The following is a 23,645-nucleotide window of genomic DNA, read 5'->3' as shown; positions in this document are numbered from 1 at the left end:
ACCTGAAAACTTCAGCTTTCCTGATCATGGCTTTGCTCCTTCTTGATTCTTCCTTCTGCATGCCTGGAATGTGGAGGTGAGGGCTGGAGGTGAAGCAGCCATTTGGTGACTACTAGGTGACAAGAATGAGGATGAAAGCTAGAGGTTAAGGACAATAGGGCAGACAGACCGAGGGAAGCTGGGACATTGGGTTTTCTGTTGCTTCTGGCTGAATGAACTCTAACTGAAAATGTGTGCCAGATGCCATGGGTCCTATGAGATTAAGAGATGGTTCTTGCCATCTAGTAGCTCAAATATAGCCCAACCCTTGTACTTTACAGATAGGAAAATAGAAGATCAGAGACTGAATGACCAGGGTCATATATGAATTAGTAACAGAAATAGGACTGGAACCCAGACTTCTGTCCTAAGTCTAGTTTTGCTTCTTTTACTAGTCCAGAGGTCCCAGAGTGTGACAGAAATCCCTAGTGGGTGTACAAAAGATAATTCTGGATGAATCCCTTTTTAATTCTCTTTTAATCTATCTCATAGGTAGCCTAGCTCAGAGGTTAAGAGCTTGGACTCTGGAACTAGACTGCTTGGGTGGGTCCGAATCCTGGCTTCACTACTCATTAGCTGAGTGACCTTGAACATGTTATTGGCCCTCTCTGTGCCTCAGTTTCCTCTTCTATAAAACAGACATGATAATTTCTATTTTATACAGTAGCTGTGAACGGTTAATGAGGTAGCACCTGGAACATAGTATTAAATAAATATTAATTATTAATAGGTCAAGGAGAAATCTCTAATACTCACTAATCTCTCTTTTTAGTTAAGAGGTTCAGAGCCTTGGCTAGGATTTAATAATACTGTCTTATTTTCAGTGAACTTAGTTTTACCAGTTCTTTCCATTTATGGCAAACAATACTGGCTTTTCACTTAAGGTAATGCTATAAATTTACCTTTTAAAATGAATTTATTTTAAGCCAAAAGAAGTCTATAAATTAAAAAAAACCCAACAAATAACAATACAGGTGACAAAATCATGAATAAGGTATCGAGCGCCTGAAGTTTAGGAAACACTTTCTGGACCAAGGGAGAAAAATCTGCACATGCACCCTATAAATCCTCCTTCCACGATCACGGCAGACATCACTAATTGATCCCCACATGCTTTCCCACTGAGGCCAAACAAAGCCTCAGATGTTTGCCAAATGAAATTCACCAATGGCTTCCTTGATTTGTCCAGTTCTCTCTGACAGAATCCAGAACTTGACACTGCAAGCTGACGATGAGAAGAACACACCAGAGTGAGCCGCAGGCAGTAGCTGAAAGGCTCTGAGTCCTGGTTGGTTTAGGGTCGGATTTTCATCATTTGTATAAAAACTGTCAAATGTGACATGCACAGACCATCTCTGGAAGGATACCCAAGAACTGGTGACAGGGGTTGCTTCTGGGGAAGAGTCATGGGTGGCAGTGGGACAGGGGCAGGAGGAAGATATAATTGCTACCTCTGTACTATGTGCATGTATTAACTATTCATAAAACGTAATTAATATATCATGAAAGGAAAGGGCGGGGGGGGGATTTTCTGGTGGGTCAGAGTTGCCAAAGTTTCTGGATGTCTTGAAGATCAGAAGGTCCTTTAAACACTGGAGAAGCAAAAGCAAGTTTGTTGGCAGAGTTTAACTCCCAGGGGTAGAGGTGACAGCTGAGCTCCTGGTCTGGCTCCAGCAGGCCAGGGGGGTGTGATGTCCACCTGCTGGTTATCTAACTTCCTTGCGGGGGGAGGGGTGTTTATGCTTACAGCCAAGCCTAAGCTGCTTACCTGCAGGAGCCCCAGGGGTGCTTCTGGTCCCCTGCAGCTCTGAGCACACAGTTTGGCACGCCAAGGGTTAACCGAACACGTGCTGTTCAGTGATAAGCCTCTGGATCTCCTTTCCCTCTTTCTGCCCCCTCCCCCCACCCCACCCTCCCATTTCTACTGACAGTTCAACACAGTGGTAACAGCAACGCATCTTGACCAGAAAGGCTGAGTTCAGACCCAAGCCCCACTACTTCCTAGCTGTGTGATTTCAAGGAACTCGCTTAACATCTCTGTGCCTTAGTAACCTTCTCTGTCTTATGAGGCTAGTTTCACCACCTACCTGTTGGTACTGGTGCTGTTAACCCTGTAGTGCACTGAAAACAGTTACTGCTATATGCGGGTGGTTTTTATTGTGCGAAGACAGAGTTTGTAACAGAAACAGGAATGAAAAAAACAGTGGTGGCTGCGTGTCCTGAGTGTCTCCGAAGGCCAGGCCAGGCGCTGAGCCCCTGACTCTGCATTTCCCACTAGTTGTCAGGTCAGCTCTACAGGGTAAGATACTATCTCCATTCTACAGAACAGAAAGAAAACAGAGTCTCTGATTGTGGAAGGAAGCTGCCCCAAATCCCCCTTTCAGGAAGAGGCAGAGAGGAGCTGGGTTCTAACCCAAGCATATTATAGCATTCTTCAAAGACCACAATGTTTCCACTACTCTTCTAATAGGGAAGAACAAATCAGACTCCTTATTGGATCTGTTCCTTTTACTTTAACCTTTGTATTCTATTACTTTTGCTACAAGTTAAGAATGCTGCAGATAGCCTGAAATATACAGGATAGCCCATTCTCAAGGCTCTGACCTTTAAAGGTGTAACACTTTTCCATTCATACAGAGATAAAAAGTTGCAGAACAAAGAATAACATTTGTTTTGTTGGAGGTGTTTTACAGAAACATCATGACCTGACCTACAGGGAGGGCTGCAAGAACAAAGGATTCTGACACCAAGAAGTTTGCAACAACTAGCCACACCCTCTCTCCTTTTAGTATGAAAGAAGCCTGAATTCTAACTGGGGTAAGACGGTTCTTTGGGACACTAGTCCACCATTTTCTCAGTCTGCTGGCTTTCCAAATAAAGTCGCTATTCCTTGCCTCACCAACTGTCTCTCGATTTTGTGGCCTGTTGTGTGGTGAACAGTACGAGCTTGGACTCGGTAACACTCTGTGGAACAGTATTTACAAATTGGGTAGACCCACTGATGGGCCAGGAGATGAATCTAGAGGTGGAGCCACTGCTGCCTCAAGAGAAGAGAAAAGAACTGGAAATGCTCGATCTATCTCAGGTGTGGGAGGCGTGACTTATTTTGCTGATACTTCCTTTCAATTGTGTGTATATCCATGTCACCATGCTTAAGCGCGAGTGCCTGAATAATGTTAAAATATAACACAATATTATATAGTGTTATATTATAGTGTTAAAATATAACACTATATTATAATAGTGTTATAATATAACCTCTCTGTGGGTCTAGATTGGGGGACAGGAAGAACTCTTCTGTAAAGGTTAGTAAAGATAGTAAAATGCTTTCTGCTTTGGCTGTATGGTCTCTGCTGAAGCTACTCAGCTCCGCCCCTATAGAGTGAAAGCAGCCACAGGCAACACGTGAACGAATAAAAGGGGCGGTGGGCAAATAAAACTTTATTTGTGGACACTGAAATTTGACTTAATATCATTTTCATGTGTCAGGAAATATTCTTCTTTCAGTATTTTCCCTCAAACGTCTGAATGTGTAAAAAAAATCACTCTGAGCTCCTGGGCTATATACAAAGACAGGCAGTGGGAAGGTTTGGGCTTGTGAGTCATGGTAAGCCCACACCTGGTCCAGGGCAAAAATGTTTGGTACTCACTGCTACAGAGCTTTTGTCCACACCTGCCCTTCGGTTTCTAGAAGTCTATTTTGTTCTTTAAAAAGGCCTCTCAAAAGACAGATCCTGCATGATTTTACTTCTAAGAGGTATCTAAAGTAGTCAGACTCTTAGAAACAGGAAGCAGAATGGTAGTCACCATGGGATGGGAGGAGGGGAAAATGGGGCTTTGTTGTTTGATGGATATACTTTCAGTTTGGGAAGATGAAAAAATTCTGCAGATCTGTTGCACAAAAGTGTGCACACAGTTAACACTACTATATTGTACACTTACAAATTATGATGGTAAATTTTATGTTATGTGTTTTTTACCACAATAAATACACACACACACACACACACACACACACACACAACCTCAGGATTTCTTCTGGTCTTAGCAGATTTGTCCCAGGAGCATTCATGTGGGCAGAAGCAATGACCGATCTGTCCCACTGTAAATGTGAGACGCTCTCCTGCATAGCAGGGGATGGAGGAGGCCCTTCCCTGACCTTTGACCCTCCAGCCCAGGGCCATAGGAGCCACAGGTCTCCCAGCCTGGGTCAGGACAGGGCAGCTCTATGGTGGTGATTTTCACCACCCCCTCCCCTTCACTGAGGAGTCATGCCCCTCCTCTCCTGGACTCCCTGCATCCAGCCCTTATCTGCCTACAGAGTACTTTCCACACAGCAGATCCTGCGAGAACCCAGAGTGGGATGAATTGTGTCCCCCCACCGCCCCCAAATTCATGTCCACCCAGAGCCTTAGAATGTGACCTTATTTGGAAATAGGGTCTTTGCAGATGTAATCCAGGTAAGGACGAGGATGAGATCCTCCTGGATTAGGGTGGGCCCTAAATCCAATGAGAGTGTCCTTAGGAGACAGGAAAGAACACAGAGACAGAGAGAAGATGATAAAGACGAAAGCAGAGATTGGAGGGATGCAACTATCAGACTAGGAACTCCTGGAGCCCCGAGAAGCTGGAAGAGACAAGACGGATCCTCCTCTACAACCTTCCGAGGGATCAGGGCCCTGCTGCACCTGGATTTCAGACTTCTGGCCTCCTGAACTGTGAGAGAATACATTTCTGTTGCCTCGCAGTTTGTGGTAATTTGTTACAGCAGCCCTAGGAAAGTGATACAGAACCCAAGTCCAAGCCCGTCCCTCCTCCCACCCTTCCCACCTCACTTGAGGCGAAGCCGCAGTCCCCACAGTGGTCCACCCAACCTGGCCCCATCACTAACTCTTGGCCTCACCTCTTCCCTTTCCCCCTCATTACCTCACTCCAGCGCGCTGGTCCCTCAGCTGCCCCTCAGACACGCAGATGCACTGCCGCCTTTGCAGTGCCGTTCCTTCTGCCTGGAATGCCCTTCCCAGACCTCCCTGCAGGGTGCCCTTGCTCTCCTTTGGTCTCTGCTCCAATTCACCTTCTCAGCGAGGCTCTCCCTAACCCCTACCCCTATCTAAAATCGCGTCTGCTCTGTACCAGCTTCCCAATCCCCTCCTCTGCTCTGTACCAGCTTCCCAATCCCCTCCTCTGCTCTGTACCAGCTCCCCAATCCCCTCCTCTGCTCTGTACCAGCTTCCCAATCCCCTCCTCTGCTCTGTACCAGCTTCCCAATCCCCTCCTCTGCGCTGTACCAGCTTCCCAATCCCCTCCTCTGCTCTGTACCAGCTTCCCAATCCCCTCCTCTGCTCTGTACCAGCTTCCCAATCCCCTCCTCTGCTCTGTACCAGCTTCCCAATCCCCTCCTCTGCTCTGTACCAGCTTCCCAATCCCCTCCTCTGCGCTGTACCAGCTTCCCAATCCCCTCCTCTGCTCTGTACCAGCTTCCCAATCCCCTCCTCTGCGCTGTTTTTCTGCACAAATCCATCACTCTCTAAAACACTATGAAATTTACTTATAAGAAAAATGAAAAAAGAATCTTACTGATTTTCTACCTCCCTTTGTTAGAATGGAAGCTCTGCAAGGGCAGTGGTTTTTCTGGTTTTTTTTTAAACTTTCTACATTTATTTATTACGAATCAACACACATTTCCTATTGTGGGCTAAGCCTCACGTTGGATGCTGGGGATACATAGATAAAGCAGGCCACCCTCAAGGAGGTACTGGTCATGAAGCCACACCTTCATCAAGGTACCCTCATTTTTCCCCGTCTTGGGGGAAAAAGGAATCCCCAGACCACACAGACCAGGAAATTCTCATGTCAGTGAACTGGTAAGAATAATCCTTTTACTGGCCCACACATGAACTCCCACACAGCTCCTGCAGCACTTGAGATGTTCAGGCATTGGCTGTCATTCAGGCAGTCATTTAGCAGCGGTCCCCAACCTTTTTGGCACCAGGGACCGGTTTCGTGGAAGACAGTTTTTCCACAGATGGGGGGCGGGAGGGACGGTTCAGGCAGTAATGCCAGCGATGGGGGGGTTAAGGGGGCAGCAGATGAAGCTTTGCTCGCTCGCCCGCTGCTCACCTCCTGCTGTGCGGCCCAGTCCCTAACAGGGTGGCCCAGGGGTTAGGGACCCTTGGTTTATGGGGTTGGGCCTCTTACGCTGGCCAGTGACCGCTGGACACTTCCCAGGATTGACCTTAACCAGCTTCGATGGGTCTACAGGATCCAAGCATTTGATGCCACAGTAACCAGGACAGCATTTCTGCTTCTTCGGACACTGCCAGCCACTCCGGCACTGAGGGGCTTCCTGCATAAGGCATGTCACGGGGGTCTGAAGGGACAGGCTCCCTGTTTAGCTTTTTCTTTGCTGGCACCTTCCAGAGCCCAGGACGTTGGGATTTCGAGGGCAGGGAGCACCACGAAGGAGATGAAGCTGCTGAGCTTCACAGTGAGGACAGGTGGAGCTGTAACGGAGGAGTTTTTATCTGTTTTGTCACGGCTGTGACCCCAAACCTGACACACAGTGCGCACCATGAATAAATATTTGTTACTGATGAGTGGATGAGTGAGTGAGGTACACAGAATAATGCCTCGCCCCCACCCCCAAAGACATCCATCCTAATCCCTGGAATCTGTGAATATATTAGGTTACCTGGCAAAAGGGGATTAAAGTTGCAGATGGAATTAAGGTTGCTCATCAGCTGACTTTAAACTGGGGAGAGTAGCCTGGATTACCCAGGAGGGTGCAGTGTTATCACAGGGTCCTTAAAAGTGGAAGAGGGGGCTTCCCTGGTGGCGCAGTGGTTGAGAGTCCGCCTGCTGACGCAGGGGACGCGGGCTCGTGCCCCGGTCCGGGAAGATCCCACGTGCCGCGGAGCGGCTGGGCCCGTGAGCCATGGCCGCTGAGCCTGCGCGTCCGGAGCCTGTGCTCCGCAACGGGAGAGGCCGCAACAGTGAGAGGCCCGCGTACCGCAAAAAAAAAAAAAAAAAAGTGGAAGAGGGAGGCAGGAGAGAGATGTAACCACAGATCAGAGTGATGCTATGTGAGCAGGACTTGACTCACTGCTTTGGGCTCTGAAGATGGAGGAAGGGGCCATAAGCCAAGGAATGCAGGCAGCCTCTAGAAGATGGAAAAGGCTAGGAAATGGATTCTTCCCTGGTGACTCCAGAAGGAATGCAGTCCTGCTGACACTTTGATTTTAGCTCAGTGAGACCTTTTGACCTTGGACTTTTGAACTCCAGAATTGTAAGGTAACAAGTTTGTGCTGTTTTAAGCCACCAATTTTGTGGTAATTTGTTATAGCAGCAATAGAAAACAAATACAATAATACTCATAATAATGATAATACTCATGAACATGTGGTGCTTCTTCTGTGCCATGCTCTATTCTCAGGGTTTTACACTGACTCATTTAATCCTTACAACAATCTTACAGCAACACAACTGACAAGGTGGAGACGCCTGTGATCTGAATCTTACAAATGTGGAAACTGAGGCCTAGAAAAGTGAAGCTGCTTGCCTGTCATGCAGCTCTTAGATGGTAGAGCTGGAATAGGAACTCAGGGTCCAGGTGCCTGCACCCCCATCCTTGGTTATGAGGATTACGTGAGGTCGTGTGTGTGACACCGTAGGACCTACCAGAAGGGAATCATGAAAGAGAAGGACTTCTTATCCAGGCTGCCTGGAGGAGCGTCCTGGTCGGTGCCAGACCTGTGGCAAAGGAAAAACGCCCGCTCCTATGTGCCTTTACCAAAATATCCTCTCGTATTTTGAACCAAGTGGAAAAAAGTTATTAAACACTCCAAATTCAAAAAAGCATGACTATATATAAACCCCCAAATATACAAAGCTGCCAAAGCTGTTTGCACACCCTCACAGACCCACCTGGCAGGACCCCATGACCGTGTGCGCCCTAATCACGGGGCGACTGGAAACAACTGTTCCCTATGAACAATAACGCGAGGCTTTAGAACAAACAAATGTCCACAGTCTGTCTTCCTTTAAAAATTCGACGCTTTCTTCATTGGGGTTTTTGGGCGCTGACCTTGACTCTTCTAAATATTGCATGAAAATATTGATCATGATCACTGAGTTGGGGGCACCCCCTTAAATTCCGCACCTGGGAGAATGCCTTGCTTGCTTTACGTTAGTCCCAGCCCTCATCCTGGTACGGCACGTCCCGGCTCTGTGACTTCCTTCCTCAGAGCCTCAGCTATCTCATCTGTCAAGTGGCAACGAACTTGCCGCAAGTGCTCAAGTGAGGACCAAGGGGGTGAATGCAGGCGACGTGCTCGGCCTGGGCCCTGGACCCCGGAAGCCCTCCCCCCATGTTAGCTGTTTTCATGAGGGCTCAGCACCTGTCGCTAAACGGGCCACTGATTCATGGTGGCCATGATGTGGTTGGTGGTCACTAAATACTTGTCAAACAAATGCTGGCTATTAGGACACACCATGAGAGTCACTGCCCCTGGGTTCCGAGAGCCACCAGAGAGCAGAGAACAGAGGCACATGCTGCAGAAACATCTATTATGAATTTTTTTCCCCTTGGGGAGGCAGTGGCGGGTGGTGGACAGAAGGGGCCAGTTTAAAAATAATAAAGTCAATTTGGTACGGTCTGCTTTGGTATTTTGAGATCTTTGAAAGAGATATTGTGTGGCTGCGGGAGCGGGGTGGCCGGGAAGGGGGTTGTATTTATACTGTAAAGAGGGAGCCCTGACCTTTGCTGGCAGCGGCCGCTCCTTGTCGAACTTGCCGGGGTCTGGACCGCCTTTGCCGCCACAGACTTAGACTGAGACTAATGCAAGCCAGCTGAGCGGCAGGGGCCTTGACCGACCTCTCTCGCTTGGGTGGTTTCAATTTTTTTGCACAGCCCAGACATCTCAGGGACGGAACACAGCTCTCAGCCCCAGCCTCTTGCTACTCAGCAGGGGGGACCCCGGGTGGGCGATGCTGTGGGTTGAATGGTGCCCCCGAAAAGATCTATTCAACTCCTAACCCCTGGTCCCTGTGAATGTGACCTTATTTAGAGATAGATGTAATTGAGGTAAGATGAGGTCATCCTGGATTAGGGTGGCACCTAACCCAATGACCGGCGCCCTTTTAAGAAGAGGGACATTTGGCCACAGACACCCAGGGAGAATATCAGGGGAAGGGCAAGGCGGAGAGTGGATGCCGAGGGTTGCCAGCAGCCACCGGAAGCTAGGACAGAGGCATGGCTCAGATGCTCCCTTGGAGCCTCCAGAAGGAACCAACCTTGTAAATGACATCTTGATTTCAAACGTCTACCTCCAGAACTGTGACACAATAAATTTTCATTCTTGAAGGCACCCTGTTTGTGGTACCTTGTTATGGCAGCCTTAGGAAACGAATCCAGGTGATCTTGTTGACTTGATGGCATTCACCACTTTTTGTTGCAACTCTGGCAGGGACAGGGTCATGGGCACAAGGACAGCCTAGCCTCTGAACTGCAGGATTCAGGGATGCCTCCTGGCCCCGTCACTGGGAAGCTGGGTCACCCCAGGCACAGCATGTCCCCAGTCGGAGCCTCCATCTCCATGTCTGTGCAACGAAGATATCAAACTAGATCCATGTATCCAGACTTTATCTCCCTACCTCTTTATGATTTTCACCACATCTCCAAACCACCTGTACTTATTTTACTTAATTTCCCGTAAATCAACTTTAGATTGACTCATGTTTAGAAAACTTAGCTTTGTCCTAAGTCATAGTATCTACAAAATCACTGTTTATCTTTAAAAAATTTGTCTGAGGAAAAGACTTTATATCACTACCGTAAAGAGAAAATCAATACCACTTGCCATCAGTTATGAAAATGTAAAAATAGAAAATACACAGAAAACAAATGGTTTCAGTTCTAGCTAAATACTGTTGCCTGCCAAAAGGCCTTCAAACCTGGGCTTGCCTCTACTCCTGTGTCCTTGAGTGACTAGAAATACCGCATGGACTTGAGTCCTCAACTAACATTATAGATAAAGCCTCGCACAATAGCTTATGTTTATCAAGCACGTACTGTGTTCCAGGCGCTATTCTGTGTAGTTCATAAATACTCCTTTCATCTTTACAACAATCCTATAAGTAGGGACTATTATTGTCTTTCCAGCTGAAGAAGCTGAGGCACAGAAAGGTTAAGTAACTGGACTAAGGTCACACATCCTCTAAGGTGGCAGAGCTGGAATCCAGGCCTTGGCAGCTGGGCGCCAGAGGCCACACACTCATGTGAACACTGCTTGGCTACGCTTCTTGAGACTAAATTTAGTAGAACTCCAAGTTAAAAGTGAATAAAACACTCGCCATGCGTACTAAACTTTTGGAACCTGTATAAATGATGAGAAATTTTACCCAAAGAAAGTTCTGGTGTGAATCCCATGTTTCTGTTCAATTTCTCTACAGCGACTCTATATATTGAGAGAGTTTTATAGAGATTCAATTAACAAGACTTAAAAATGAATGGCTCTTCTTATCTTGAAAAGCCATCCCCACTGCTCACTGGCAGACAGAAGGGACTAAATATTGGCCATCTACTGTTTTGGTCTGCCTACCCGTTGCCCCTCCCCACCCTTTTGCCGCAGGATGGGCATGTGACCCAGGCTGAGCCAATCACAATCTCCGACCACAGGGACTGGTTTAAGAACCACTTAGAGATCTTCTCTGGAATTTTTGAAACTGGAGCTGGGAGATAGAAGCCTCTTTTCCTGTCTCATTACGAAACTGAGAAGCTTTAAGCCCCAAGGTACAGGAGGCAGTGTGCAGCACTGTGGAACCATTTGATAGAAGGACACAGACGAAGAGTGAGAACCAGATGCCAGAGATTTGCATCTCTGGTTCCAGGTCCCCGAGGCCAGCTGCACTTGCCCTGCTTCTATGAACCAACGCATGCCTTTTAAAACCCTAAACTGCCTTGCATTGGATTTTGATAACCAGTAGAAGGGCCTTGGGTTGGCTGGCATGACTGTGGAGAACGTGAAGGACCAGAGAGGCACACTAATCTATCTGTCCATAGTCACACAGCAGTTAGTGGAAGACCAGAACCCACAACCTCTCCAGAAACATAATTTAAAACGTGGCTAGGGTGTGTCCTGTGGACCCACGGCCACTCTGGATTATGCTGTTCTCCTGGCATAGTTATTAATGGTGTTCTTTTTCATACTAAAAAAACGTCCAGGTTCAGGCAATAAATTAGATGGTCACTCCAAGTGTAGCACTATTAAATAAGAAGAAATGTCTTTTTTTTTTCTTCATTTTAACCTAGTCATTTACATTTCATTCTGGAAACCAAAGCAAGCCAAGAACTTCAGGGTTTTATCAAATTACATTTTTAATACTTTTTTTTTTTTTTTTTTTTTGGCTGTGCAGCATGTGGGATCTTCGCTCCCTGACCAGGGATTGAACCCATACCCCCTGCAGTGGAGGCACAGAGTCTTAACCACTGGACTGCCAGGGAAGTCCCCTATTTTAATGCATTTAATAGATGTCCTTAAGAAGGACCAGATAGCCAAACATGGCACAATGATATGAACACAAGTATATTCTCTGTGGCATCATCTATTAACCCAGGGGCAGCGAACGTTGCCTGTGAAGGGCCAGAAGGTAGCTATTTTAGGCTTTTCAGGCCACGAGGTCTCTGTTGCAACTACTCAGCTCTGCCATTACAATTAGAAAGCAGCTCTGGCAATACAAACATGAGTGGGTGTGGGGATATTCCAATAAAACTTTATTCATCGATACAGCTGCTTGGCTGTTCAGCTGTAATTTGCTGCCCCCTGTATGAGACGGAAAAAGCTGGTAACTCCTTAAATGCCCATCATTATGTGACTCATTAAATAAATTATGGTACACTGATTCAGTGGGTACCACAAGGTCCTTCAAAAGCATGTTTGCAAAGAAAGTTCAATAAGATGAAAACTGCACACCATATTAAAAAACCCCACAAAACCTAAATCTATTCATTCAACACAATCTTAATTTGTTCAAGACTATACATAAGCTAAGTTTAAAAATTTAAATCTAGGAACTGGTGGAACCAAAGATAAAACAAAGAAGCTTAATCAAATGGAGGGTATATAGTTTATTAATACAAATTTCTTCATTGCGCTTTTATGGTATTTTTCAATGATTCCAATGAACATAAGACACTTTTTTTTTTTTTTGCGGTACACGGGCCTCTCACTGCTATGGCCTCTCCCATTGCGGAGCACAGGCTCCGGACACGCAGGCTCAGCGGCCATGGCTCACGGGCCCAGCCGCTCCGCGGCATGTGGGATCTTCCCGGACCAGGGCACGAACCCGTGTCCCCTGCATCGGCAGGCGGACTCTCAACCACTGCGTCACCAGGGAAGCCCCGAACATACGAATAATACTTTTAAAGTCAAGCAAAAATAAATGATTATTTAAAGAAAAATTCAGCCATCTCATCACCAAGCTATCAGCAGAAAGGACCTTGGAAATCAACTTGTCCAGAGTCCCAAACTGTGGACCACGACCCACCAGTGGGAGGCAAAATCAATTTTTGTGTCCTGACCAGCAAGGTTTTAAATAAAATAGAAGAGGATTGTGTTTTGTTTCTATTAGTTTTAGTTCAGTGAAACAGAAAATATCGGAGGGCAAAACACATAGTAAGAGTGAGTGGTTGTTTTTTGTTTTTGCACAAACTTTGTCATGCACGCAAGTGTCTGTACATTACGTGTGTCCTGGGCTGTGATGAAGAATGTCTTTTTTAGTGTTGACTATGATCACAGAAGGTTGAAAGCCACTGATTCCTAGTCCAACTCTCTCATTTTACAGGTGGGAAAGGTGAGTCCCAGAGAGAAGGGTATGTTATCCCTGACATTGTCCCACGCTGGGCCAACACCGGAAGATGACTCCACCTATCCCTTTTATTTTATTCTTTTAATGTTTATTTATTTATGTATTTGGTTGCACCAGGTCTTAGTTGAGGCAAGTGGGCTCCTTAGTTGCGGCTCACCGGCTCCTTAGCTGTGGCAATGCGAACTCTTAGTCGCAGCACGCATGTGGGATCTAGTTCCCTGACCAGGGATTGAACCCCGGGCTGCCTGCATTGGGAGCTCGGAGTCTTAACCACTGCGCCACCAGGGAAGTCCCCACCTGTCCCTTTTAATAACCTGCCCCAACTTTCCTGGCCAGGGCAACTGGCCAGCCATTCCAATGTGCAATTTCAGATGTCCACATGGTGAATGACCCCGTGGCAGGTCACTTGCCATGAGAGAGGTTAAAGCCTCAGCAACAATAAACCCTAAGAATCTGGGCCTCCGAGGTCACAAGTCCCACTCCCTCCGCCAGGGTGGAGCCCTCCTGGGCATCCTTTTAGCCACATCCCTATTTTGGCCCCCGGGGTCTATAATGAGATCATTCAGAGAAGCCTGGAGAATTTAAAGGTCAGGCAGGTGATTGAGGCCCAAATGCAGCAGCAGCTGGGATGGCCCTGGGCTATGGTTTGGGGGGTCGCACAATCATTTGAGTAGCTGCTTCTTGGAGACCACAATTTAGGGCTGGAGTGGCAGAGATGCAAGGTTTGGTGAGACCTGGAGAGGTTTGCTGAAGAGGTTGGAAGGGGGGCCCTGGTTGACCCAAAGGGAGATAAAGACACGCACAGAGATGGGGATCGCCAGTACAAAGTAGCAGGGGCAGCAGATACGCCCAACCACCGAAGTTCCAGCCTGGCCACTAATTCTCCAGGGGAACAACCCATACTCTGGGGCAGAAAAGGTACAGAGACTACGAGCTTCAGAGGAGGTAAAAACAGTGAGATGATCTAATTGCCTGTCCAAAGAGCAATGGCTAAATACCATGATTTATCCATATGAATAATAATAGCCGACACTAATGAAGTGCCCTGACTCTTCCAGGCGCTGTCCTAAGCCGCATGCACGACTACCTGGCCTCCAGATCCACAATAGATCAGCTACTCCTAGACCCCATTTCACAGATGAGAAAACCAAGTCTCAGAGATGTTATTTGCCTGCAGTCACACAGCCAGTAAGTGGTGATGCTGGGATTCAAACCCAGGTGCTTGGTTTTCCTCATGGAGCAGTTGGAGGCCAGAAAATAGAATAATCTGGGTATATTTGAACTGACTTTGAAAGACCTTCAAAACATGTTATTCAGTGAAAAATATAAAAGGCAGTTTATAAAACAAGATGAACAGCAAGGTATGTTTTTAAAAAAAAGGAATTTTCCAGTTGTGGGAGGAGAAATATGCACACACACGCTTGCACGCGCACACATACACACACACACACGCAAGCACAGAGAAGTTCCAGAATATACAACACTAGTGTTATTATGCGATTTAAAATAAATACATGAAAAATTACAAAGCAGTATAAAAAGGCAGGTGGATTAGGGTCTGGAGGACGATGCTGCCTGCCTGGGGCACGTGGAAACTATTGACTAGGAAATGATGCTGAAAGAGAGAAACTTATGCTGAGAGAATCAGAGAAATTCTCTGCAAGCTTCCTCAGATCAGGGCGAGAGGCACAGGTATCCAGGGTGGGATATGGGCCCTGGTCCCCCTTTACTAACTGAACTTTTAGGAGCAGAAAGGATCTGATTTGCTCTAAGGGTACAAATTATGTATCCATAGCCTGGCTCCGTCCTGCCTTCGGCTTCTGAGTGAAGATGGATTTGCAGTATCTGTCTAACTGTGTCTCTCCCCTAATCAATGGCTCCCTGCCTAAGGCTGTGTCCTCCCTTCCCTTGCTGCCCACCCCTTAACTATCCATTTCAATCCCCAGCAGAAGGCCCACTGCCCCGGGCTGGGAGCAGACTGCTCCCTTCTTTTATCTCTGAGGAGTTGCCATGGCAGGGACTTGTACCTTGAATAACTCTCCATTTTGTGTGTCTGTAGTTTTTTGTTTTTTGGTTCGTTTTTTTGTTTTCCTTTTCTTACTCCCCTCACCTCCTACCCCTTGACCACAATTATCAGAGAGATTTATTCTGCCACATTTTCAACAGATTTTGCAGACACCGACCTTGGTGTGGGCTCAATTCCAGTTTCACTGACATCTCAGAACTAAAAATGAAAACAAATGACACCAGAGGGACATGTCAAAGCCCTTCTCTGGGTCTCTGTTCCTTCAGGAGTGAAAGGATAAGTTGGGATGATGCTGAAACCATGCGATTGGGACTTGAACCCATGGTCTTTTAAAATGTTTTTCTTTTAATTTATTTTTGGCTGCGTTGGGTCTTCGTTGCTGCGCACGGGCTTTCTCTAGTTGTGGCGAGCGGGGGCTGCTCTTCACTGCGGTGCATGGGCTTCTCACTGCGGTGGCTTCTCTTGTTGCTTCTCTTCTCTAGGCATGCGGGGCTTCAGTAGTTGTGGCTCGCGGGCTCTAGAGCGCAGGCTCCAGTAGTTGTGGTGCATGGGCTTAGCTGCTCCGCGGCATGAGGGATCTTCCCGGGCCAGGGCTCGAACCCGTGTCTCCTGCACTGGCAGGCGGATTCTTAACCACTGAGCCACCGGGGAAGCCCCCCATGATCTTTTTAAATTGAGATCACGCATCTGGTCTCAGGACTTAATGAATCTCAGGTTCTTGATGTCTCATCGCAGAAAGAATTCAGTGAGAGACAAAGTGATAGGTAAGAAGTGGATTTATTTAGAGAGAAACACACTCCACAGAGTGTGGGCCACCTCCGAAGGTGAAAGGCCCTGAAATATGGGGTGATTAGTTTTTATGGGCTGGGTAATTTCACAGGCTAATGAGTGGAAGGATTATTCCAACTATTTTGGGGAAGGGGTGGGGATTTCCAGGAATTGGGCCACCGCCCACTTTTTGGCCTTTTATGGTTAGCCTCGGAACTGTCATGGCACTGGTGGGTATGTCATTTAGCATGCTAATATATTACAATGAGTGTATAATAAGGCTCAAGGTCTACTGGAAGTCAAATCTTCCACCATCTTGGACCTAGTTGGTTCTAACCAGTTTTCGTCACGTCCTATGGCTATGTCATTCTTCTAAAGGTTGTGCCCTGCCCCCTTCCCTCTTGTTTCAATTCTAGAATGTTCTGAACAGAGTCTCTGGGACCTGGTAGGTGTTGTTACAGGCAAGTTCTGTGAATATGGGCTCCAACGTGCCTGCCCTAAAGACCCTGAGGGAGGGGAGAACCTGGGGTGGGGTGGTGGCCGGAGAGACCTTCCTCCTGGCCTCCATGCATCTTTCATGAGCCCCCTATAGTCCACTCACCCCACAGTAGCCGACTGGTCTTTCTAAGATGCAAACCAGATCCCCCTCCTTGTCTAAAAACCCCTGATGGCTGCCTGGTCCTCTCAAGATGAAACACAAACACCTCCATGTGGCCACAAGGCTCTGCAAGATTTGGCCTCACCCACTTCTGACCTTATCCTCTACCCTCCTGCACTCCAGCCACTGGGCCTCCTGTCTGTCTGGAACACTCATGACCCATGAACACCTTTCTTAATTTCCAGGTACCAGCTCTACTGTCACCTCCTCAGAGACCCGCTGTGCCCACCCCCCAAATTAGACCCTTCTTCCCCAATTTCTCCCCGATAAATCTTCCTGTTTATTTCCTCCAGAGCACTCATCACTGGCGACATGATCTTGTCATTTGCACATTACCTTGCTCACTGTCTCTCACGGACTGAATTGTGACACCCCTCACCCCTACCCTCATTCGTATGTTGAAGTCCCAAACACAATGTTGGGAGATGGGACCTTTCGGGAGGTAGTTAAGGTTAAATGAGGACATAAGGGTGGGGCTCTAATCCAATGGAACTTGTCCTTAAAAGAACAGAGACACCAGAGATCTCTCCTCTCAGGCACGCGAGGAAAGGTCACGTGAGGACACAGCGAGAAGGTCGCCATCTTCAAGCCAGGAAGAGACCTCTTGCCAGAAACAATCTATCAGCGCCTCAGTCTGGGACTCCCCACTCTTCTAGAACTGTGAGCAAATACATTTCTGTTGTTTAAGCCACCCAGTCTATGATATTTTGTTAAGGCAGCTAGAGCAGACTAATACAGTGTATCCTCTCCTTGGGATAAAACTTCCATAAAGGCAGGACTCGACTGTTAGCTCAGGGCTGTACGCTGGCCGGCACCTAGCACGCTGCCTGAAGCAGGGCTGGTGCTCATGAATGTTTGTTGAGTGAATGACAGATGGTCTTTCCTGCACATATAGCCACCTCTCCCCACTGCCTGTACCTGCCATTGTGTAAACCAGTGGTTGTCAAGGGCACTGTGGTACCAGTAGGGGTGCTTGGAAATTGCGGGGACACAGTAGCATTTAGTAGGTAGGAGACAGGAGTGCTAGATATTCTGAAATTCATGGACTAGTGCAGGAAAATGAAGGATTTTCCAGGTCCTGCCTGACTTTTGAATATCTGACCAGACAGTCACATAGATGAAGACCTGGCTTTAGTGATCTGATCCTACAACACAGGGGTTGGCTAACTACAGTCCCAGGGCCAAATCCAGCTCACCACCTGTTTTTAAATGTAAGATTTTATTGGAAAACAGGCTTGCCCACTTATTTACGTATCATGTATGGCTGCTTTCAAGCTATAATGGCAGAGTTACAAGTAATTGGGAGAGAGATCTATGGCCTGAAAAGTCTAAAATAGGTACTACCTGGCCCTTTAACTAAAAAAGTTTGCTAACCCCTGTCTTAGCACATTAGTTCATTTTACCCATAAATACAAAGGACTTTCTTCCCCCTGCGTTTTAACATTCACTAAACTTTGCAGTAATGCTACTATAATGTGTTCGATTATTCTTAATCGACTATTTGACAATATTCAATTATGCTATGTAGAAAACAAGAAAAAGATATGGGATGCAATTGGAAAATGGGCAGAAGACCTAAATAGACATTTCTCCAAAGAAGACATACAGATGGCCAATAGGCACATGAAAAGATGCTCCACATCACTAATTATTAGAGAAATGCAAATCAAAACTACAATGAGGTATCACCTCACACTGGTCAGAATGGTCATCAATAAAAAGTCTACAAATAACAAATACTGGAGAGGGTGTGGAGAAAAGGGAGCCCTCCTACACTGTTGGCAGGAATGTAAGTTGGTGCAGCCACTGTGGAAAATAGTATGGAGGTTCCTCAGAAAACTAAAAATAGAATTACCACGTGATCCAGCAATCCCACTCCTGGGCATATACCCAGACAAAACTATAATTCAAAAAGATACACGCACTCTTACGTTCACAGCAGTACTATTCACAATAGCCAAGACATGGAAACAACCTAAGTGTCTATTGACAGATGAATGGATAAAGACGATGTGGTATATTTATTCAATGGAATACTACTCAGCCATAAAAAAGAACAAAATAATACCATTTGCAGCAACATGGATGCTGCTAGAGATTACTATCATACTAAGTGAAGTGAGTCAGAAAGAGAAAGACAAACACCATATGACATCACTTATATGTGGAATCTAAAATATGACACAAATGAACCTATCTACAAAACAGAAACAGACTCACAGACATAGAGAACAGACTTGTGGTTGCCAAGGGGGAGCGGGGAAGGGAGAGGGATGGACTGGGAGTTTGGGGTTGGTAGATGCAAACTGTTACATTTAGAATGGATAAACAACAAGGTCCTACTGTATGGCACAGGGAACTATATCCAATCTCCTGGGATAAACCAGAATGGAAGAGAATATAAAAAAGAATGTAGGCGCATAGCACAGGGAGATCAGCTCAGTGCTTTGTGACCGCCTGGAGGGGTGGCATAGGGAGGGTGGGAGGGAGGGAGACGCAAGAGGGAAGAGATATGGGAACATATGTATATGTATAACTGATTCACTTTGTTATAAAGCAGAAACTAACGCACCATTGTAAAGCAATTATACTCCAATAAAGATAAAAAAAAACCAAAAAAAGAATGTAGGGAATTCCCTGGCAATCCAGTGGTTAGGACTCAGAGCGTCCACTGTGGGGGGTCACGGGTTTGATCCCTGGCCGGGGAACTAAGATCCCGTATGCCTCATGGCACGCACCACCCCACCAAAAAAAACCAAAAACCACTACCAAAGATAAAAGTATAACTGAGTCACTTTGCTGTACAGCAGAAATTAGCACAACACTGTAAATCAACTATACTTCAATAAAGAAAAAAAATTCATTTCCCCCCTCCCAAGAAAAAAAGAGATAGGATGGATGAAACATAAGAAGCATTATATAAACTTAGGCAAGTAGCTTGTGAGATACGGGCAAAATTCTAAAGATGTGTTAAGAACAGAGAATAAGCAAGTTAGTAACCTTGTATGACGCATTAAAAATAGAATGAACGGAACATGTGATAAAAAGGATGGAAGAGACATAAGTGTTACTTATATAGAAAGGAGTGAAAGGAGGAGGTCAACCTTAAACAGTAGGAGGAACCTGTTTCTGCCATCTCTACACCGACAGTTATGTCAACCCCAAATTGGCCACCCGCTGATGACAACCAGTCTGTGCCACTCTGGCCCCAAGCACCCTCTGCCCTAGAGATATAGCTGAAAGTCACGGCTGCCCATCAGGGTACCCAGAGAGCTACAGTGGAACCAGGCAGATTGCCCGTCTCCCGTAGAGCAGGGTGGGCTGACTCTCCAGGTAACTTTCACCTGATGAGCCCCTCATTCAGCTTGAATTCCAGTCCCACTGACCACACACACCATCATCAGGAAGGCTGATGGGGCTGAGAGAGAGAGACAGGACGTACACAGAACCCAGGACCCAGGCCGTGTGGCCCTTCCACCCCCATGTACCCTGTCCTAAATGGGTCAACTCCATCTCTCTCCCCTTGTTTTTCAGTTTAAGTCGATTTAATAAACCATGTTATCTGAGCATCTTAATTTGTTCTATGAGTCTATCCCTATGACCTCTGGGGGAACATGTCCCTGAAGGCTGTCACTGCTTCAGGGCCATTTCCCAAGGATGCCACCACTGTCAGTAGAAGGATCGCTGTCCTTTGGTTTGGATTTTCCCAAGGCTTGTCTACTGTTCTGGAACTTCACGTTGCCGACGGCCACACTGCTGGCGATGTCTGGGCTGGCCGTGTAGCCCAGCTTGTCAGCCATGATCTTGTGAGTCTTCACATGGGTCTGTCTGACTATTTCATTATGTCCTCTAGTGGGGTCATGCCTGGGCAATTACATGTTCAAAAATACAGTTTACAAATTACTTTCTTTATTTTACAGTAAGGGCATTCTGCTTGACTTAAAAAGATACATGTAAGTAGGTTAAATTATGTACAAATTAAATTTCAAGAGAGTGAAGGGGCCTTCTAGGACATTTGTTATAAAAAGGGGGCACTGGGTCTGATGGGGTTAGAAACGTGGATGTAAACAGCCCTGGTGTCCAGGCTGCTCTCCACTCAAAGACGTCAACTACCTTCCGAGGGAAACTGGGCTTGAAAATGAAGCTCCTTCCCTGGGCTCCAGAGAGAGACAGACCAGGAGCTTCCTCTCCCTAACGGTCCAGATACCTCCCGTCCACACCCCACAATCAATCCATCAGCAATTCCATACTCAAAATATACCCAGAATCTGACCGCTTCTCCCCACCTCCACCTCGACCTGCAAGTCAAGCCTCCATCATCTCTCACCTGAACTACTGCAGTCACACTTCCACACTGGTCTCCTGCTTCATTCTTGCCCTTGCAGTCTATTCTCTACGTGGTGGCCGGAGAGAGCTTGTTAAAACTAAGATGTATCTTGTCACTCCCCTGCTCAAAACCCTCCACTGCTCCCCATGTCTGATAGTGAAACTGAGCAGGACTCCGTGGGGCTCCTGGGCACAAAAGCCTTTCTGTGTCCCCCATTCCTTGTTTGTAGGGGACAGACTCCAGCCTCTGTGACCTTTCCTGAGTCCCAAAGGGCAGATTCAAACAGTTGCTAATCAGGGAAGGGAGGGGATGCAGAGACAAGGGAGGAGCAGCCCAGAAACAGTAGCGCAGCCTTGGGGCAGGTTCCTGGTCCCACCTCAAGGAACACACTTAACAGTATCTTTTGAGCTCTTTATAGAACTAAAACCTCAATAAATGGAAGATGTCAGTGCTCTTCATTCCAGAGAAGACCACCCGAGGCCAGATTAAAAGGAACCAGAGAAGCTCATGAGACCAGATTAAAGGAGTGCGGGGGGGGGGGGGGGGGGGGGGGGGGGGCCTACACACACCCTAATCTTATCGGCAACCCCACCCTTAAACCATTGCTGTAAAACTCCTCACCAAATCCTCCCGGGTTGGGACACACAGTTCCTGAGGGCAGGAGCCCGCTGTGTTCCCCTTTGCCTGGCAAAGCAAAAAAGCTATTCTTTTCTACTTCACCCGAACTTTGTCTCAGAGATTCCATTCGGTGCCGGTGCACAGAGACTGAGTTTTCAGCATCGGTACTCAGAGCAGAAGCCAAAGTTCTCTCAGTGGTCCCACAGGGCCTTCCTGAGCAGCCCTCCCGTCCCCTCCCCTCCCCTCCCCACTACTAGTTACCCTCACCCAACTCCAGCAGTAACCAGGTTACGAGTTAGTTTTTAATCACCCCTTAGAATTGCACTGCCCAATATGGCAGCCACCAGCCACATTTATGTTTACATTATAATTAATTAAAAATCAAACAAAATCGAAATTTCAGCTCCTCAGTTGCATCAGCCACATTTCAATGCTCAACAGCCACATGTGGCTAGCAGCTACCATATTGGACAACACAGATAAAGGACGTTTCCATCATCACAGAAAGGTCTGTGGCCAGCGCTGCCTTAGTGCACTGTTGTTTATAAAAAGCCTTCCTGATCCCCAAACTCACTCTCAATCTCTCCAGCTGTTTTCATCGGTCACCTCCAGCGGTTTTTGGAGATGTGGGTGACCAAATCAAACTTGTTCTACGACCAGAGGAAGAGACCATCCATTTAACCTCGATACGTCCTAAATCCAGCAGACTTCAGCTCAAGTGGGAGGCAGCAAACCCACCAACACACGTGAAGGTGGCGAGAAGGTAACCAGCAGGGCGGAGGCACTGCATGGTACAGGAGCGCTCACAGGTATCAGAAAACCTCACCCACGTCATCGTGCGCAGAAGAGTTGCTGATTCACACCAGGAAACCTGACCTCGGTCCAGGAACCCGAGGGATGCCAAGCCTGGCTCCTGTCTTGACCGACACAGTGAGACCAGGCAGACTTAGCCTGCTCAAAACTAGCTGAGCCAGGACAGCCTGAAGGTCGCTGCTGCCCAGAAGAAACAGGGAAATACCTGACTTCACAGGAGGCCACCGGGTTCCAACTCAGCTATAACCACACCCACCATTCAAATCTTCTGGGGCGTGCCTCACTGGTGAAATAAATCAGAGGTGGGGACCAAAAATAGTGATCTTTCCAGCTCCCCAAGTCATCACTTGGCTTGGAATTTTCTCCTTCCATTCCTGGTCTTACAATCTGTGGTTCAATTAAGAAAATACGGAACCAGATTACAAGATAGAGGCATAAAGAGCAGCCTGATACATGTCTGTCTGCTTCATAAGGTACTTTAAAGAGAGTGTTTAAATCCATTGTCAATATTGAAAAAGAATGAGATTTTTACATTAAAATATAGTTTTGAGGATTATCTTGAAAAATGGAAAGATCTGGCCTCTCTGGGGTCCCATTCTAGTGTAGTAGCAATGAGCTAAAGCTGAAATAACACCCCCCCAACCCCCCACCAAGTCTGATGGGTGTGTACCCTCCAACTGCCACAGCCCTTACCACTCCCTGTAACAGTACGCCTAGCTCACTTCTCTTTTATTTACAAGAATCACATCGGGGAGGAGTTTAATTCACAGAACTGTAGAATCACTTGAAAAAGAGTAACCATTTGTTCCTGATTTGAGACAGTAGACATTTCACTCCAGGGTGCCATCTGATTTGTTTTGTTTGTTTGTTTTTGCTGCTCTGACGTTTCTTCTGGTGTTTTCTGCCACACCAAAACAAAGACAAAAACAAAACAAACACCCACAGTCAAACCTGTCAGTCTTTTCATTGATGACGTCTGGATTTCTGAGTCATGGTTACAAAAGCCTTTTGCATTTCAAGGTTATAAAAATTTTGTTCATTCTTGTTCTAGTACTTTTATAGTTTTACTTTTGATGTTTAAACTGTTGATCCATTTGGATTTTTTTTCTGGTATATAGTAATAGGAATGGATCTTTTTCTCCCCCCTGATGGCTAACCAGTTGTTCCAGTACCATTCACTGAATACTCTGTCTTTTACCACTGACTTAAGGTGCCATCTGCCCCACGTGCTGAACTTCCTGACATGTTTTGCCTCATTCTGGACTGTACGTTCTCCTCTACTAGCCAATCAGTCTATTCAAATACCTGAACCACACTATTTTGATTATTGAAGCTTTATGCTTCAATACAGGTATGCTTAGTACCTTACCACTCTTCTTTGGTACAGTTTTTCAAGTCTAATCGCCTAGTTCACAGAAAAGGAAACACAAAGTGGTCGAAGATCTGAAAAGATGCTCAACCTTGTACGACACACCTAGAAATTAGTAGCATGCTGAGATACTGTTTTTCTTGTGCATAAGATTGGCAAAAAC

The 23,645-nt window shown here is 46.6% G+C and overlaps 1 protein-coding gene and 1 pseudogene across 11 annotated transcripts in view; both read right to left on the bottom strand.

Moving 5' to 3' along the window:
* EYA2 (EYA transcriptional coactivator and phosphatase 2) overlaps positions 1-23,645 on the bottom strand; it is a 254,907-nt gene that overhangs the window by 115,898 nt on the left and 115,364 nt on the right. The window lies entirely within an intron of this gene.
* On the bottom strand, positions 1,638-22,120 carry LOC149747508 (antileukoproteinase pseudogene; annotated as a pseudogene). The gene is made up of 2 exons (XR_016387936.1): positions 21,875-22,120; positions 1,638-20,219 (listed from the first exon to the last, which is right to left on the bottom strand). The product of XR_016387936.1 is annotated as an antileukoproteinase pseudogene (transcript).

The sequence above is a fragment of the Delphinapterus leucas genome, chromosome 15, assembly GCF_059928025.1.
Source record: "Delphinapterus leucas isolate spDelLeu-1000000601 "Yukka" chromosome 15, BTC_Dleu_Yukka2, whole genome shotgun sequence".
Taxonomy (NCBI): Eukaryota; Metazoa; Chordata; class Mammalia; order Artiodactyla; family Monodontidae; genus Delphinapterus; species Delphinapterus leucas.
This window is presented reverse-complemented; position numbering and strand designations above follow the sequence as displayed.